Source organism: Lonchura striata, chromosome 12 (assembly GCF_050655825.1).
Source record: "Lonchura striata isolate lonStrDom1 chromosome 12, ASM5065582v1, whole genome shotgun sequence".
NCBI classification, from domain to species: Eukaryota; Metazoa; Chordata; class Aves; order Passeriformes; family Estrildidae; genus Lonchura; species Lonchura striata.
The window spans coordinates 16,510,922-16,527,044 of NC_140714.1; the positions used below are offsets into that span (position 1 = coordinate 16,510,922).

At 45.8% G+C, this 16,123-nt stretch overlaps 1 protein-coding gene across 1 annotated transcript in view; it reads left to right on the forward strand.

Moving 5' to 3' along the window:
* Nucleotides 1–16,123, forward strand: part of MAPKAPK3 (MAPK activated protein kinase 3) — a 115,973-nt gene that overhangs the window by 1,865 nt on the left and 97,985 nt on the right. The gene's annotated exons all lie outside the window — the stretch shown is intronic.

Sequence of the window (16,123 nt, forward strand, 5' to 3'; positions counted from 1 at the left end):
GGGTAGTGCATGGGCTGATGGGGATGTTAAACAGCATCATGCTGTATTCTTTAGAGGATGGGCTGGCTCCCTGCAGCAGACAGGTGTTAGGTGGCCCTCTAACAGTGCCAGTGGCTGGACTGCAGAAGGCAGTGTGCTTTTTCTTGGGAGCACCAGTCAATCCCTCATCCGAGCCCTGAGCAGGACAAATCCCCTGCAAGACAGGCTATTGGTCTAATCCAGTAGGACAAGTGTTAAATTCCTATACTTGCCACTAAAACATTTGCACTTCTATGTATTTGCATTGCATACTGGTTATATATCTTGGAAAATCACATGATACTGCTGACCTTTTCATAAAAGGAAAAATTGCTGTTCCTCCCAGGAGGCTGGATGTTCCTGTCGGACTTGCATCCGAGGGAGTGTGCTGGTGTAGTACAGTGTGTTCCTCTGCTTTACATGGATTGGCCTGGGCTCCTTTTGGTACAGAAGCACTGGAAAGTGCTTTGGAGGTTTTAAGGAGCCTGGCTTTGGAGCCCCGGGCCCTGTTTGTGTTCCCTGAGGGCAGGAGGCTGAGCTGACACTGGCAGAGCCCCAGGCACATGAGCTGCTCCCCGGAGCCACAAAGGCTGAGGCTTCACTCGGCATTCTGCATCATCCAGTATCTAACATACATTGAATTTTCTGGGGATTTACTGGGTCTTGGGAACTGTATCCAAATGGTGATTTGATTCCCGAGGTGATGCTGTCAGAGGGGGGCTTTGTTTGCTCTCAGGACCCTGAGGAGCCTGGTTGTGTTTGTGCTCACATCTGTGATTTGGGGGTTGGTGGGCGTGCAGTGTCTGCTGGGGTGACACTGCCCTTCCCCGAGGAGGAGCCGCTTTGGCAGAGCCCTGCAGATGGAGCTGCGGTCCCAGTTTAGCTGTGTCCCTGCTGGAGACACTCCTGCCTCAGCCTTCCCGCTTTGGGCAAGGTGCAGGTCCAGGGAGAGCGAGAACTGGGGTCAGCAGAGGGCTGCAGTGTAGGTGCAGCTGCAAACGGGGCTTTAGGCTCGATTCCTGTGCTGGGGAAACAGAACTTCCACAGTGGGCTTGTGTTGGGAGGCTGGAAGAGGACTCAGCTGTGACATGGCAGTTGGGTTGTACTTCCTGCTGTGAAGGGACACCCAAAGCCCCCCTAGGGCTGGAGGTCAGAGATAGATCCCATTTTTGTTCTGGTGTTAATGTCCATGTGAGCACCCCAAAGTGCAAGCAGCTGACCATGCTTTCAGTCTCCACCTGAGATATGGGGTGAAAGTGACTTTGCAGGGAGCTTAGACACAAACATTTGTCTCACAGTGTTCTCTGCTGAGCCTGTGCTCTTGTAGGGCTGAGACTGCTTTCCATGAGAGGAACTGACAGAAACAGGGGAACTGCATTAGGGTGACACAGGGCATCTCTGGGGTCCACACCTCTGTGTGTGGATTACTGGCCAGCACTCAGTTCCTCAGGTAGGGCCACAGATGAAAATGGCTTGGAAGGGAGCTTGACTGTCATGTAGCCCAATTTCCCCATCCAAGTAAGCATCAACTTGCCTTACATCATTCCTGATAAATGTGTGCCCAGCCTGACCCAGAGGCTCCCATTGCTGGTAAGGACTTTAGCACACAATCTGTCCTGGTGCTTTGTGCTTCTATCTGCTAGAAAGTTTTCTTTTGTCATGGCAGCTTTGCTGTGGCTAAAGCTGAGCACTTCTGAGGTGTTCTGAGGTGGAGAACAGCTGTCTCTCTCCTTAGAGCACGTTCCACGTGGTAGTCTGTTCCCATATTTCCTCACAGTCTTCATTTCTGAGACAAATAACTCCAGCACTTCTTTCTGTAGGCGACATGCACATCCTTCCTTCCGTGATTGTGAAATGTAAGGGGGACCATCTGTGCTTCAGACATTTTAGAGGTAATATTTGTGCCTCTGGTGAGTAGGATTATAAAGCTGCTGGAACTCACCCTGTTATAGAGCAGTCATGTGAAGACCATGCCAAAATTTGCATTAACTTTTTTTTTTTTGGTCTGGGAAAGTTACCAAAAAGTGTATTTAAGTTTTAGTAAAATACAATCGTGATGAAAAAATAAGAAGGCTTCTTTCTCACACTCAAGAATAAAATGAGGTACCAAAAGAGATTTAATCCCACTTCCAGGTTATTTCCTCTTCCATAGATGTTTTGGCATGCTTTGAGTTCAGTGTCAGAAGTTTCAGATGTTATTCTGTGAAGGGTCATGTCATAGTTCTTCTCTGTTTCTTTTCCTTGGTAGCTGCTGGCAAATCTCAGTATGGTCCATCCAGTCTTTGGTGAGCACAGGGACACTTTTATGAAATTCATCTCATTTGCTGCTTGGTGGCAGGACTCAGCACCCTGCTGCAGTGTAAAAAATCAGATTGGCTTTGCTGCTTTCCCATGCAAACCCAGAGGATGTGAGAGTGAGCAGAGCACCAGCAGTCACTTCTCTGCAGCAAGTGCCACTCTGAGCACAATGAGAGTGTGACAGGGGCTGCTGCAGAGGGCTGGGAAGGTGCATCCTGTGCACAGCAGCCACTGCTGCTCTGACAGTGCATGAGTGTCAAACACGTTGTGCAGCAGACAGGTGCAGAGAAGTGCTGCCACATATTGTGGTCTCTGTGGCTCGTCTCCTTAGTGTGGCTGATGTTTGTTTAAATGACAACTTCTAGCTCTAGAGATCTGCTTCATCTGCTCGCTTCACCAGCACACCGGAATGGTCACCCTTCAGTGTTTTGTGTGCTCATCTCAGCATTTTGGGCAGAGTGAGCATGGATGTGATTTCATTAGCAACTGCCCTGTGTCAGCATTATAGAGATAACCATGAGCATGGTTACTCCAGGGCCTTAGAACCACTGCATGTGAACAAACTGCTGCCTGGGGAGGAAGGAGCCTTGACTCTATTCAATGTTTGCTCTGTGTTCGGCTTGCTCCAAAGGTCTACATAAGTAGTTTCACACTTCATCCTTTCTTTTGTGACAGCTGGGAAGTTCGGAAATCATCCTGTCCATGGCAGGGATTCTCAGGTCCTGGGTTGAAATTTGCAACATGGCAAAGAAGAGTTTACCATCCAAATATCCACTGGCAACAGGTGTGATGAGAAACTGAGGCACAGAAAAAGAGCCATGGCAGAGTCACAGCAAGAGCTCAAGTGCTCTTAGTGGCAGTTCTGGCAAACCCAGCTATAGCAGTACATCTTCCTCCCTTTACTGGTATTTTAAATAGTGTCCATCCCAGCTGTTCCTTGGAAGGATGATGGTGCCTCGAGAGCAGAAAGCAGTGATTGTTATTCCTTGATGGACAGTGTTACCAGGAAATGTTTGATTTTGAGAGTCGTGGTGTTGGGATGTGACAGGAGAGTAATTTTCACAGTGTGTTACTGGCACAGCCATTGCTAAATGCTGCATGACCTGGAGGCACACAGATAGCAGATTGTTTGGAGGAAGGGAGAGGTGAAGAAAACATTACATGAAGCTCATCTAGGGAAGACAAGATTCTTGGGAACAGATGTGTTAAAATGAAGCTGAGGTTTTAGGAGGGAAGGCCTGTGCTGCCACATTCCTGCTTTGCCACTCTGAAATCCTAAGTAGAAGTGTGGGACTGAGTCTCTATAAGGTGCAAGTTGTATATATGAGGCAAACTGAGCATTTCTGCTCAATGCCTGCACTTCAGCAGGTGTGTGCAGCCCCTTCTGCAGTGTGATGGATTCCTGGTGGGCCACAGGTGATGGCAAGCAACACTGGACAGAGCACAGCACTCTTGTTCATCAGGAGCAGAGCACTCTTGAGTGTCACCAAGATGCCACTGGCCTGAGTTTCTATAAGCACAGTTTCTATGGAAGTTGCCAGGCTGGGTGTAATTATAGGGGAGGCAGAACTTCTCAAGGCATGTCCTCAGCAGTGGGAGATTTTTGATTCCCACTTTACGTCATCTGCTGCCTACAGTTTTAGCTCCCCACCTGCTGCTTCTTCCTTTCTGGGTGGTCAGCTTGTCTCCCATGTTTTCCATATGCACAGCAGCATGCTCACAGTGGGACATGTCCATCAGCTTGTAGCGCAGTGCCTGTGGCTATGGAGTCCTTACCTTGGCAGCCTGAGCTGCTGCAGAAGCTGCAGTACCCAGCAGTGCTGGTGGGAGAGTGGCTTCTGCCATCCTCTCTGTTCTTATTGGAATACTCATGTGAGACTGACTGTGTGGAATGTGAGCACAGTTGCTTGGGTTGCTGAAAAAGACTTGAATTATTATAAAATTCCTGGCCTGACATTTGGCTGATGATTAATTACCCAGGTTTGCGTAGTACTGTGGTGTTCCAGATGTAAACCCAGAACAAGCTGTTACAACTGTGTTGACCTCAATGGAGTCATCAAAGTCATTCCAGTTGGCACACCTGGTGCTGTGTGGTATTTGTATTCTGTGAAACCAGCATCCAGTCATTGATTTAAGTCTTTCCAGGGACTGGAGGCTCTTAAGCTGTTAATCTTTTTTCCTCTCCTGTATTGATTGCTGTGCCACTTACTGGGAGTGACCTTCTCACCACACCTTTTGACTTTGAGCTTGCTGCCTCTCTGGAGCCCTTCTCTGAGCCTTTGCAGTTTGTGGTGTTTGTATTGCCACAGTGCTTAGAAACTCCTCACAGGTTGCTCCATTTCTCTCTTAAGTTTTCCCTTCTCTACTCCCCCACCAGTATCTTGTGTAACTCTCCCCCAGTCAATGCTGTTGGCTTGCATAGATAAATGTCTTGATGCTGGATAATTTGGAGTAACCTTGTGACAGAAAAATCCCCCTCTAAAATGCAGTTGAGTCTTGCATTGTCCTTCAGCAATTTGGCAGCTGGTGGGGTTTCTGGGTGGAGTCCTGGTGCTGGCATGTGCTCTGCCTGAAAAGAGCAAATTTCATACTTCATTCAAACAAGGCTTCTTCATTTAATGTGGATGGGCAGCAGGCACTCAGGCTGAAAGTAGATTTTATACTTTAACTTCCAGGGTTTTTGTCTTGTTTGTGTCAGCAGAGAGTAGCCCTTTTTTCAGCAGCACAACTTTTTCCACCTCAGCAACGCACACACACATGTGATACAGGTCCTGAGTCGTGCAATAAACTCCAGCAAATATATTGTCTGCTCCACTTCAGGGCTTGGTTGTGTGCCCTATTGACCAGCAACAATGCCAACAGTATAGAGGTAGTTATTTACTCATTTACCTTGGCTTTTCCATCCATGGTTGTTGTCTATGTGGGGAAAAAAAAAAACTTAAGTCCTATGAGAGGGAAAATTTTGTCTGTAGAGAGGTGGTCTTGGAAACTTGTGAAAGCTGGATAACTTAATAGCATTAGTCAAGCCTTAAGTTAAATATTTAATTTAGTAATTATGTAATTTTATTGCTGAAGAGGGACAGGGTTACGGTCAGGGTAGTCATGAGCACAAAAATTAAAAGATGAAGGTGTCTAGATGAATGTCCTGTAGTGTGCTGGGGTGCTGACTACAAAACAACTGCTTGGAATCCCATCTTAGCAGGGGTTGGTGCTTGCTGGCACCTTCCTCTGCAGAGTCTGGAAAGGCAGGAGGGGAGGCCCCATCCCTCACTCATGCTGGGCCTTTTCCTGAGCCCCTCTGGAAGCTGTGGGCACTTGCCAATAGAGCCATGAGCATTCCCATGTGGATGGAGTCATACATCCCACACCGAGCACGACACTTCTCCCTGTCCAGGTCTGGCCTGCTGCTCCGTGCAGCTGGAGGGCAGAGGGGTGAAGGGAACCCCTGTTCTCCTTCCTTCTCCAGTCTGGCAGTGCCTCACTGCTCCAGCGAGGCTCTGCTCAGCCTGGGGCCAGCTGTGCCTGCCCTGCTGTAACCTCCCTATTTGTGCTGTGGATCCCTGCAGAATTCCCTCCATCCAGATCCTCTTGGACTTTGTTCCCAGCAGAAAATCCTGCTCAGGCTTCTTGGAATTAAAGCACATGAGTCTAACTCAGAATTGCTGTTTCCTGGGAAGTTCTGACGCTGTAAAGATTGTTTGGCTTTTTTTTTTTCTTTTCCCTGTAATCTGAATGAAATAATGTTTAAAATTTCCTATGAGGACACTGTGTCCCAGATTTTGAGTTTTAGAAGTGTTTTTCTCTGGGATTTCTGAATGCTTGTTTTAGTTATATCCATGTTAAGTTGTGGTACTGCTTATGCTTCCTGTTGATTTGCTAAGTAAAGCCTAGTAGCAGGTCACAGTACATGTATTATATTAAAAAATGGTAGTTACTTTTTAAAATCAATAACAACAGCAGCTGCTTAATATGATTGAAACATCTCATTCCCTAGAACAAGAACTGCCTTGTTTGCAATGTAATGAGAATCTGGCACTGCCGTTAAAACACCCAGAAATAGTTTAATCTAGAACACTGGGTAATGTTTTATAATGGAGTAAAGAGCAATTTATCTTAATGATCTGAAAAGTAATAAAATACTTCACTGTTTTTATCATGTTAGGACAAGGTAATAATGATGCATGTGGGATAAAGATCTCTTAAGATAAAATTTGGAAGTTATGGAATGGAGCTTCTGAGCTGCCAGAAGCAAGGCTGTTCCAAGGAGCTTTGGCAGGAATTTTTATCAATGTTCTTTCAAAAAACAAATCAAAGAAAAGGCCTGTTCTTGTAAGAAGTTCTTCCCAAGAAATTGTTTTGCTGGGGTTTTTCTGCTGTCCTGTCCCAGGAAAGGCCTCTTCATTGCACTCCTGAGTTCTGACAGTGCATCAATCTTGGATGTGCTCACTTAAACCCAAGACTCCATAGTGAAAGTTCTGAAAATCTTCTCACTGCACCAGCTGCCCTTCCCTGTCTCTGTACTGCTTGTGGCACATCGTGTCAGGTGGGAGGGAATTCAGGAATCCTCCTTCTCCTGAGGCAGGAATGTGCTGCTCAGCTGTGTTCCTCCTGCCCCTCACAGGGGACAGGACATGCTGCTCTCCCTGCTGGACTTCTTCACGGAGCCTCCTCCACCTGCAGGAAATGCCAAATGCCTGTTTCTCTTCTCCAAAGCGCTGCTCAAACATTCAGCACAAATAAGTTCCAAAAAAACCCAGGATGTCCTGAGCATGGAAGATGTATGCACAGAATTTGGGGTAACTGGGAGTGGGGCTGGGCCCAGCCTCATCCCCAGTGTCACAGCTGTGAGCAGCACTGGCAGCAATGAGCCAGGGAGTGCCCAGGTGCTCTGAGCAACCACCAAAGGGAACAGGGGGCACACAGGGGCACTGCAGGAACATGAGGGGGTAAAAGGCTGGGCTGAAGAACAAGAAGGGCAGACCCTTGCAGCCTTCTGAGGTGATGAGATGTTACTCTGCATGGGCAGAAGCCTGAAGCTTTCTGAAGTGATCTGGTGTTACTCTGTTTGGGCTGAAGCTTTCTGAAATTGTTTGGGGATACTCTGTGTATGGTGGTCACCTCAGCTGTGGCATGTTCTGCAACAGGAAGATGGCTTGCATGACTGCGAGGGAAAAATTAATGGAGCCAGAGTTTCCTTTCCTGTCCTGCTTTACATTGAAATGGGATGTCTGGTGGGTGGGCCTTGGCTGTTCTTCTGGAGGAAGGTGTTTCTGTGGTTACCTTGCAGCCTTTGTCACTGCAGATACTGCTGGGAACCCAGTTCCAGTGTGGATCCCAGTATAGGTGAAGCGTGTATGAGTCTTAAATTCATGCAGCTATTACACTGTGTAGTTAAGGTAAAGTGAACAGATACTGCAGAAACAACTTGTTTGTTATAAACAAATATGTTCTATTTGGGAGTAGCATCCACAGTGGAGGAGCAGATCTGGACTATGGAAGAATTAGTTTCCTAGGCTAACATCTGGGTCTAGCTATGTCCAAAGTGATTATTTAAGCATGTATGAAAATGCCTTTGCTTATTCTTAACTGTTGTTTCATATGCCACTGTTACCAGCCTGGGTTTATACAGAAAGTGGATCTTGGGATGGCAAAGGCTGGGATCTGGGGGATAGCACAGCTATGTACAAGATCCTAAAAACTGCAGGGAACCCTCAGTGAAGTGCAGGCAGCAGGAAGTTTGCCCATGAGCAGGGAACAGATGTTTCATTAGCAGGGAAGCCTGAGGGAAACCAAGCCTTGTTAGGAGAAGAATGTTCCCATTGTTCATGGCAGCAGAAAGGACTTAGTGGATGTATGTGTTCAGCTGTATTTTAGAATTTGCAGAGTCAGGTAAAGGCTGTAAACTTGTGAGTAGGACAGGTCTGAGGCTTGAGGGTCTAATGGAGACTGTCCTTCTGTCACCACTGGCAGAGCCAGAAAAGCTCCAGATTTAGAAGGAATGTATGGTGGAGAAGAGTCAGGGCTCACATGGCTGTAGGATGGGTTCAGGGAGACAGCACTGCTGCAAACAGGGAGTTTAAACACAGCTGCAGGAGTGTGCCAAGAAGTCTGCGTGGGGTTCAGTCTGAAAAATGAGCAGGTGCAGAACAGGGCTGGGAGGAGAAATGAGGTTCAGAAAGCCTGGCAAATGAGGGAAAACCAAAAGAGAGAAATTTGTTTTGCCTATGAAACAAAGCCTGGGAAGGAATGGGTTTTCTCTCTGTAAACAATTGCCAAATAAATACTAGAGGGGACAAAAAGTCCTTTATTACAAAGATCAATGCTGGCACAAGGACAAAGTGGTACAAGTTTTCTATTAATAAACTTAGCCTGGAAATTAGATTTTCAACCACTGGAGTGAGATTCTGGAGCAGTGTCTCAAAGGGAGACATGGAAACCAAGGGAGCTTTGTAAAGGAGCCTGCAGTAACAAGTTTTCTCTCTGACACAGTCTCATTTCATGTCATGCATGCAGATGCCTTAGACAGCCTGGCCCAGCAGTCCCGACAGGAGGGTGACTTGCAGGAGCAGATGAAGCAGCTGTAATCAGGAGTCAATAGCCAAGGTACAAATCAGCTTCAGGAGAGGGGAGTTTCAGAGTAGCTGAGCTCTGCAGACATCTGTTTTTGACTGTATCTAGTGGTTAGATTCTGTGAGTCCTACATCTGTAGTTGCAGGGAGAAGGGATTTTCTTTTAATTTGCTTTTTTCTGCAGTAATTGAAAAATGGAGTTAGAGACTTATCATTCTATAGAGACAAAAGTTTTCTCCTCAGTTGTCCAAACAATGCCTGTTCAGCTATGACAAGAATATCTTTGAAGCTGTCGTAGGATGTTTGCCTTAGCAACACAGAGACATTTGGAGAAGCTGCCTACACAGAGGCTTCTCTCTTGGCAAATAGAAGAGGGGACTACAACAAATGCTTCTCCCTAAGAAGTTGAAAGCTTTGAGAAATCATAATTAAGATGGATTCTGAGACTTCCCCCAAATTCTTTTGTACTGTCAATTTAACATAGAGAATAGTCTGTAGAGGGGATAGTCAACACAAATTTCTGTATTTCTTTCCATGTTTTTTTTCTTCCTCTGCCACTCCATTCTTTCTCTTCTTTCCCTCACATCTTAAATGAAACCAAGAAAGGTGATTTTGTTGTACTGGTTTCATGCCTTTTCTTTGTATTTATCTTAGTTAATGTAAAAAACTTTTGCCCATTGAGGGGCTATTTTTATTTTATTGGTTTCAACAAACAGCAGTAACAGAAACAAAGGACTCAAATCTCATTTGCTTTCCCTTCTTGTTACTGTTCACTTCAAACTGGAGCAGGGGATGTAATCAATTGTAGTGGATGTAAGAGAGGACTGAAAGAATTCTGAAAAATTAGTAGTTGTAAACTTGGGGTTTTGCCCTGAGTACACACTCAGGGCAAGTTTTGAAACTTTCAAGGGTTTGCAGGTGTTTGAGCTGAGAACAGTGGATCCTCAAGAGTTTTGTGTGTTTCTGTAAATCATATAGAGAATCCCTCACCTATGGATGTTCCAGAGTGGCAGTGCCTAAGGAATAATGGAAGATGTTTGGAAAATGTTTTCTGTGTCTCTTTATGTTGTGTCACTGCCACATCTCTCTGCTGCCCATAGGACTGAGTCACAAAATCCTGTTTAGCCTGGTTTACACAACCACAGGGCTGCCCTACAGATCTGGGAGTTTGTGAAAGCCATCCCAGTGAGTGTCAGACCCCACCCTCAGCTGGATGGAGAGACAGCCGTGGAGCAACCCAGGCAGACTTCTCCAGTAAGAGAAGGAAGGTGAATGGTGTTTGCTGGTTTGTACCCATAACTGGGATGAAAGAAATTTCAAGGTGTTTTTTCCCAGTTAAGGGGTCATTTTACCACAGTTCCTGCTAATCCTGTCAGAATGACCTGCTCAGCTCCTCCCTCAAGCTGTTTGATTCTTTTCACTGGTGAGAGACGTGAGGGTCATTGCAATGAGCTTCTCCTCCTCTGGTTGCATCAGCCTCAGTTGGACAGTAATAATGCAGGGTGCAGTACATGAATGCCCAAAGGTGTGTTATTAAATCCCCTTGAAGGGACTCAGAACAGTTTCTTCAGTCAGAACAGAGTTTGGAGTGTGTTGCACAAGATAAAGTAAAAACCACTGCTACTGTTGCCCTGTAACCTGAATGCTCCTACCTATAACTGTCAAGATGTTTCCATTAAAGGGATAAAATCCCTGCACTGAATAATGAAAGGCCTTTATTCTAGAAGTTGGCACCCATTTGTGTCTCAGGACATTAGTGCAGCTCTGGTGCAGAGGACACCCATCTCCTGTCCTGTGCTCCCACCAGCTGTTCCTGTCTCCACACTCAGCTTGGCAGCTGAGGTTGTTCTTTGTGTCAGTGTGGTTGATAACTTGTGCTGAGATGTTTCTTCCTGCTCTGAGGGAAAGGTGAAGAACTAAAACGGGCTATGCCATTATCCATAAGGCATTAGGAGCCTAGTGTTTCTGGTGCAGTGCACAATTCTAACACCCAGTAGACTGGACCTTGTCACTATCTCGGAAAGACAAGCCAGCTATGTGGATTTATAAACACCCTTCCATACAGCAGATGGGGAATGTGGCAGGAGGGAACTTGGCACAACTCTTTGACTTGGTTCAGATTCAAGGGAAGTGAGCCTGTTCTTGAAATATGTCAGTTATAACCAGTGCCATGCCATTAGATTTTGTACCACTGGGTTGTAAGAATATCTGAAGGGGCAAATATCTTGGTAATTTTGGACATGGAGGGTCTCCCATGCTCAGTTCAATCACTGCTTGCAGTCTCTGTGAGGATGCAGCAAACCAAAAGAAGGAGCAGATAGGCATTAGAAGATGCATTAATGAAATGAGGAAGAAGGCAGCAGGCAATGGGGATTACCCCCATCTTTCCTTATCCTGGCTACACCTGGGATTCTGTAGTCTTGGTAATACAGAGCTCAGTGCCCAGCTCCTAAGCACGAGGTAGATTTTAATGTCCACTTCTCTGTCTAGGATTAGGGATACTGACACTTCTTTTGTACATCTGACTGCAAGGGAGTCCAGGCAGCAGGGTGCAGAGGTGGGATTTAAATGCAGCTGAACAATCAGGAGGGACAAGAAGGAAGGGATCTGTGTATGATGCTGCAATCTGTGTTCAGGGCAGTGGTGCCAGACCTTGGAGGGGAAATCCGCTCAAGGAAGTGAACTAACATGATGTAATACCCTGAAAAGAGCTATACAAATCAGGAACTACTACAGCCTCAGTGTTGTGCCTTTTGTTCTGACTCCTCTGGGCTGCTGCTGGCCAGGAGAAGCAGTGCAGTCCCTGCAGGCATTTGCCTTTCATTTCAGTGGCTCGCAGTAAGGGCTATCACACAGAGACAGGCCATCATCTGGTAAAAGTTAAGTTCAGCTGCAAATGTCATGGAAGATCACAGTGATATATGTGTGAGGTGCCTCTAGCCTGTTAGTTCTTCTTTTACCCATTTTCTGAGGGCTTTATACCTTCACAGTTCACTTTGACACCTGGTGAAGCATCTGCAGCACAACCCCTCAGAGTGACCTGTTACACAGCCTTGATCTGCAGCACACCTGTAATTTTCCACCTACAATCCCTGCTGGCTGGGGTTAATGGTAGGTGGCTCCTGCCAAGTGACTCAGGCATGACTGGTACTTGCCCAGCTCTGATAAAATCTCTGCCAAGCTGTTTAGAGGATCCCTTGCTCTGATCACACCAGCTTGTGTGGGTGCTGTCTCCACACCCCTGGCTCTGCTGGCAGCATCTCATTTGAAGCTGACAGCTCACATCAAGTTGCTGGGCTTTTCAGTGACTACCTGAATGAGAGAGATCCAAGAGTTGCATTTATGTAACACACAATGTCATAGGTTGTGGGGCATCAAAGAGTATGGTGGTTTTTTCATTCTCTTTTAAGTGACAGTAGAAACTATGACCAGATTATTTGGGTTTTGGCTTATTTGCTTTTGGGTTCTGCCAGTGTTGTGGACTGAGCTTGGCCCACGCTGGGGATGGTTGACCTTTTCGTGAAATATTTGATGACTAATGTGTGGTGAGTGGGGACACCTGTGACCACTGGCCTTTTCCTGGCTGTTGAGGGCTGTTAAGTGTTTGCTCTGGTGCAGGTGTTTCTCAGGTGGTGGGTGTAAATCAGGAGTTAGTCACCTGCAGAGGGTGTTTGGTGCAGCTTGGGCACAGGACTGGTTTACAAAAGTGCTTCTTCACATCTCTCTGACAGAGTAAAGGTGTCTCAAAGCAGTTAGTGATTAATTTTTCATCTGTTTGATTTTCCTCCCTGACAGAGTGGTAGAGACACTGGCAGGATCTGTGCTGCTCAGCACAGAATGGGGATTATGCTGCAGCACTTTGCAGCAAAATGGTGCTGTATTTGCTTTGTGTTGATTCATTCCAAATACTTATTCCTCAACAGCACTGTTTGTTTCTGTGTGCACAGGGAAAGAAGTGGAGAATTGTGCTTAATATTACTTTTCAGTGGTGTAGTTAATTGTAGAGTTCTTTGAAAAGTTAATATATTCCTTTTCCTAGTGTTCCTTCCCCCATTAACCTAAGCATAGGTGAAAGCTTTGACTTCACAGGGTTATTACTGTTTTGTCTCTCAGTTCCATGTGTAGTGAAAGGAAACAAATCCAGCTTTACCTGTGTTGGGTAATATAAGATTTGATCAGAAGAGAACAAGGAAGTGGGACAGAAGCTCCCTTGGTTTCCTCAAAGCTGTTTCCCATTATGCCAAACACTCTCACTCCTCCTCCATATTCCCTCTGCATGGAAGGGAGAGCATAGAATTTCAGTCCCTTTCTCGTGGATGGAGGGTCAGGGTGCTGATCTGCAAAAACTTATCCACAAAGACACCTTTTTACTCTGGGAATCAGCACAGAATTCCCTGATGACTGTCAACAGTGAATCATTGCTGGAGACCTCTGTGACCTCCAGCACCAGGCATGGCCAGCGAGGGGAAGGGAAGGTGCCGTGTGGGTTTGTGGGGGAAGTGGCCCTTCACCCCTTACAGAGTGACAGCACTGTGAGTGAGGACATGGCACAGCTGAGGTGGCAGACAGCTAAACTGACCTCAGTGGTGGCTGCTTGCTAAAGCCAGGCTGTCACCAGAGTCTCAGAGATGAGGGGGGCTGCTTTTGAAGGCTTTGGGACAGACCTTTTTCAGATAACGGGGGGCTGAGTGGGACCCTAAAGGACAGAAACCCTCCTGAGTACCTCATCCCTGAGTACCACTGTTCCTGTTCATTTGTAGCCAGAAGAATATTTAGATGTCTTCATAGACATGAGTATTGCCACAGTTGCCGAGCTCTGGTGTTTCCTATTCAAGGCTTTGATTGTGGGACCCTACACTGCAATCAGTCTGAAAATTAAGCCAGCACTGAGTAAGAGCTGGTTAAGCACTGAGTCATGGAGGGAACATGTGGCAGCAGTTTCTCAGAACTCCTCCTGGCTTAAGTGGTAGCAAAGAGGAATTCTGCCTGTGGTTGTAGCTGTGCCAGGGGTTCCTAGATTTGTGCTGCTCTAGTGCACAGGCAGCAGGAACAGTCACCACAGGTATTGGTGACAGCTGTCATCAGTCCTGGAGGCAAGGGCAGAGCTGCAAAGGGGCTGTTTCATACCTCTAGGAATTTGTGCCTTTGGTGTCATGTGCTTCCTCCCACTGTGTGCTTTTCTAATCCTGATGGGCCTAACAGCAGCCTGCTGGAGATGTTTGTGCAGTTGGTTTTGACTAGCCCAGGAGGTTTGTCTTTGCACAGGAGGATTCAGTGAAGGTGCCAGGAGGAAACAGTTTGACAAGACAGAGCACTAATTTCTTCTTGGGTGGCATGAGATACCCATGGTCCTGGGAGTTTAAAGCTTTTCAGGAAATCTGCTGTTCATGTGGTCCTTTTCCATTCTTGTTTTTTCCTCTTGCTTCCACCTAGAAGGGTTTTGTGCCAAAAGGCATCCAAGAAGATTTCTACTCTTTTCATTGATGATCTCTTCCCTTGCCTTTCCTTTTGTCCTTGCCTCAGTCCCCCTGAGGCAGTGGAATCTCAATCCCCAGCTGCCAACCTATGTCAGGATCAGCACTGTGCAGAATTCAGGCTCTTACTTTATCACTCTTTGCAATTTCCAGCCATAATATTTTAATTCCCTTCCTTCACACCCATTTTTGGAGCACACTTCTAAGGTCTAACTCTAAGTCCAGCACCAGTGAGAGCAGTGGGAGGATGCTCTGCATGCCAAGGAGAGCAGCAGTGTCCTGACCTGGTGCTGGGGATGAAGGTACATGTTACTCCCTTGTGCCTCAGGGACAATGGGAGTTCAGGAATGTGCATCCTGAGAAGATAAACATGTGGTGGCTGGTTACACAGATCAGCAGGTGCTGCTTCTTCAAGTGGAAGAATTCATGTGCTGTGTGGACTCCAAGAAACCATTAAATAATGTTTTAACAGACCCAGCACATGTGGGAGCAAAGGATTTTAGAGCTGGATTGGGAGTTGGTAGTGGCAGCATGACTGTGACCCTGTTAAATGTAAACCTAAATAAAAAGACTCTCCCAGCTAATACTGTAAAATGTAACTTAAGCAAAGTTAAAAGACTTCTTGAGTTAAACTTGGCAAGTATTGTGTAAGAAATTTTAGAATTAGGTATTATTTTAAAACAGTGCAAAAAAGTGTGATTTGCCCTCAGGAAAGAGTTATCTTCATAAAAGCTGAACATTGTTCAGTGGTGAAGACAGCATTAGGAACAAAAATGTGAAAGCAATGTAGAAAGGGAGGGTGAGCTGAGCACAGTTAATATAAATTAGAAATGAAGTGCAGAAAACTAGAAACTAAAAGGAAAATGTAAAATTATCCTTGGCTGCTATCTTCAAGGGCACTAAAGAATTTAAACAACTCTGCTTGAAACAGAAAAATGAATTGTATAAGGTCTCTTTGAAATGGAAATGCTGCAATTGTTAATGATGATGAAAATAAGTAGAAGCATTTAGTAAGGATTTCTGATCCGTGTTTGGATGACAGCAGAATAATACACTAGACTCACAGGAGGACAATGAATTAATTTCTCAATTATTAGTCACCAGGAAAAGAAAAGTATTATAAAATACTAACTAGCAATAAGAATTTTAGAAAGGACATGTTCAGATAACATGCAGGCAAGAGTCCCATCAGAGCTGTTGAGAGGATAGGTGCTGTGCATGTGCCAGGTCTTAATGCTGGGGAAATCCAGGACACTGGGGTTTTAATGTGCCAAAAGGAAAACTGGATTAGCCAAGCAAAACAATTGTGTGGGGAGTTCAGAGTGAAGGACTCTGTGGTGCTAAGCAGCAGGCCTGTAGAAGCCTCCCAAACTGAATTCTGACATAGCTGTAAGAAAGCTGCCAGCCTTTTCTGATAATACAATCCTGGAACAGTGAAAACCAGTTTGTTTCCCTGAGAGAGAATTCTTAGCTTGGGACTGTGACTTGCCACCTGCATCAACTATTCCAAACCAGAAGAATGCAAACAATATCTCAGAACACCTCGGGTGAACTGACCAGTCATTACAGAGTAACAGCTTGTTAGTGACCAGCTGAGGATAGACACGAGACATTTGTAGAACTCTATATAGAGGAATGTGTGAATAAACAAAAAACCTTTTTCACTCTATGAAAAGAATGTCTTGTCTCTCTAAAGCAAGGTCAACAGTGACAGGGCTCCTTCCCTGTCTCACTCTTTCTCTGTGGGCTTAGGGAGAAGCCCTG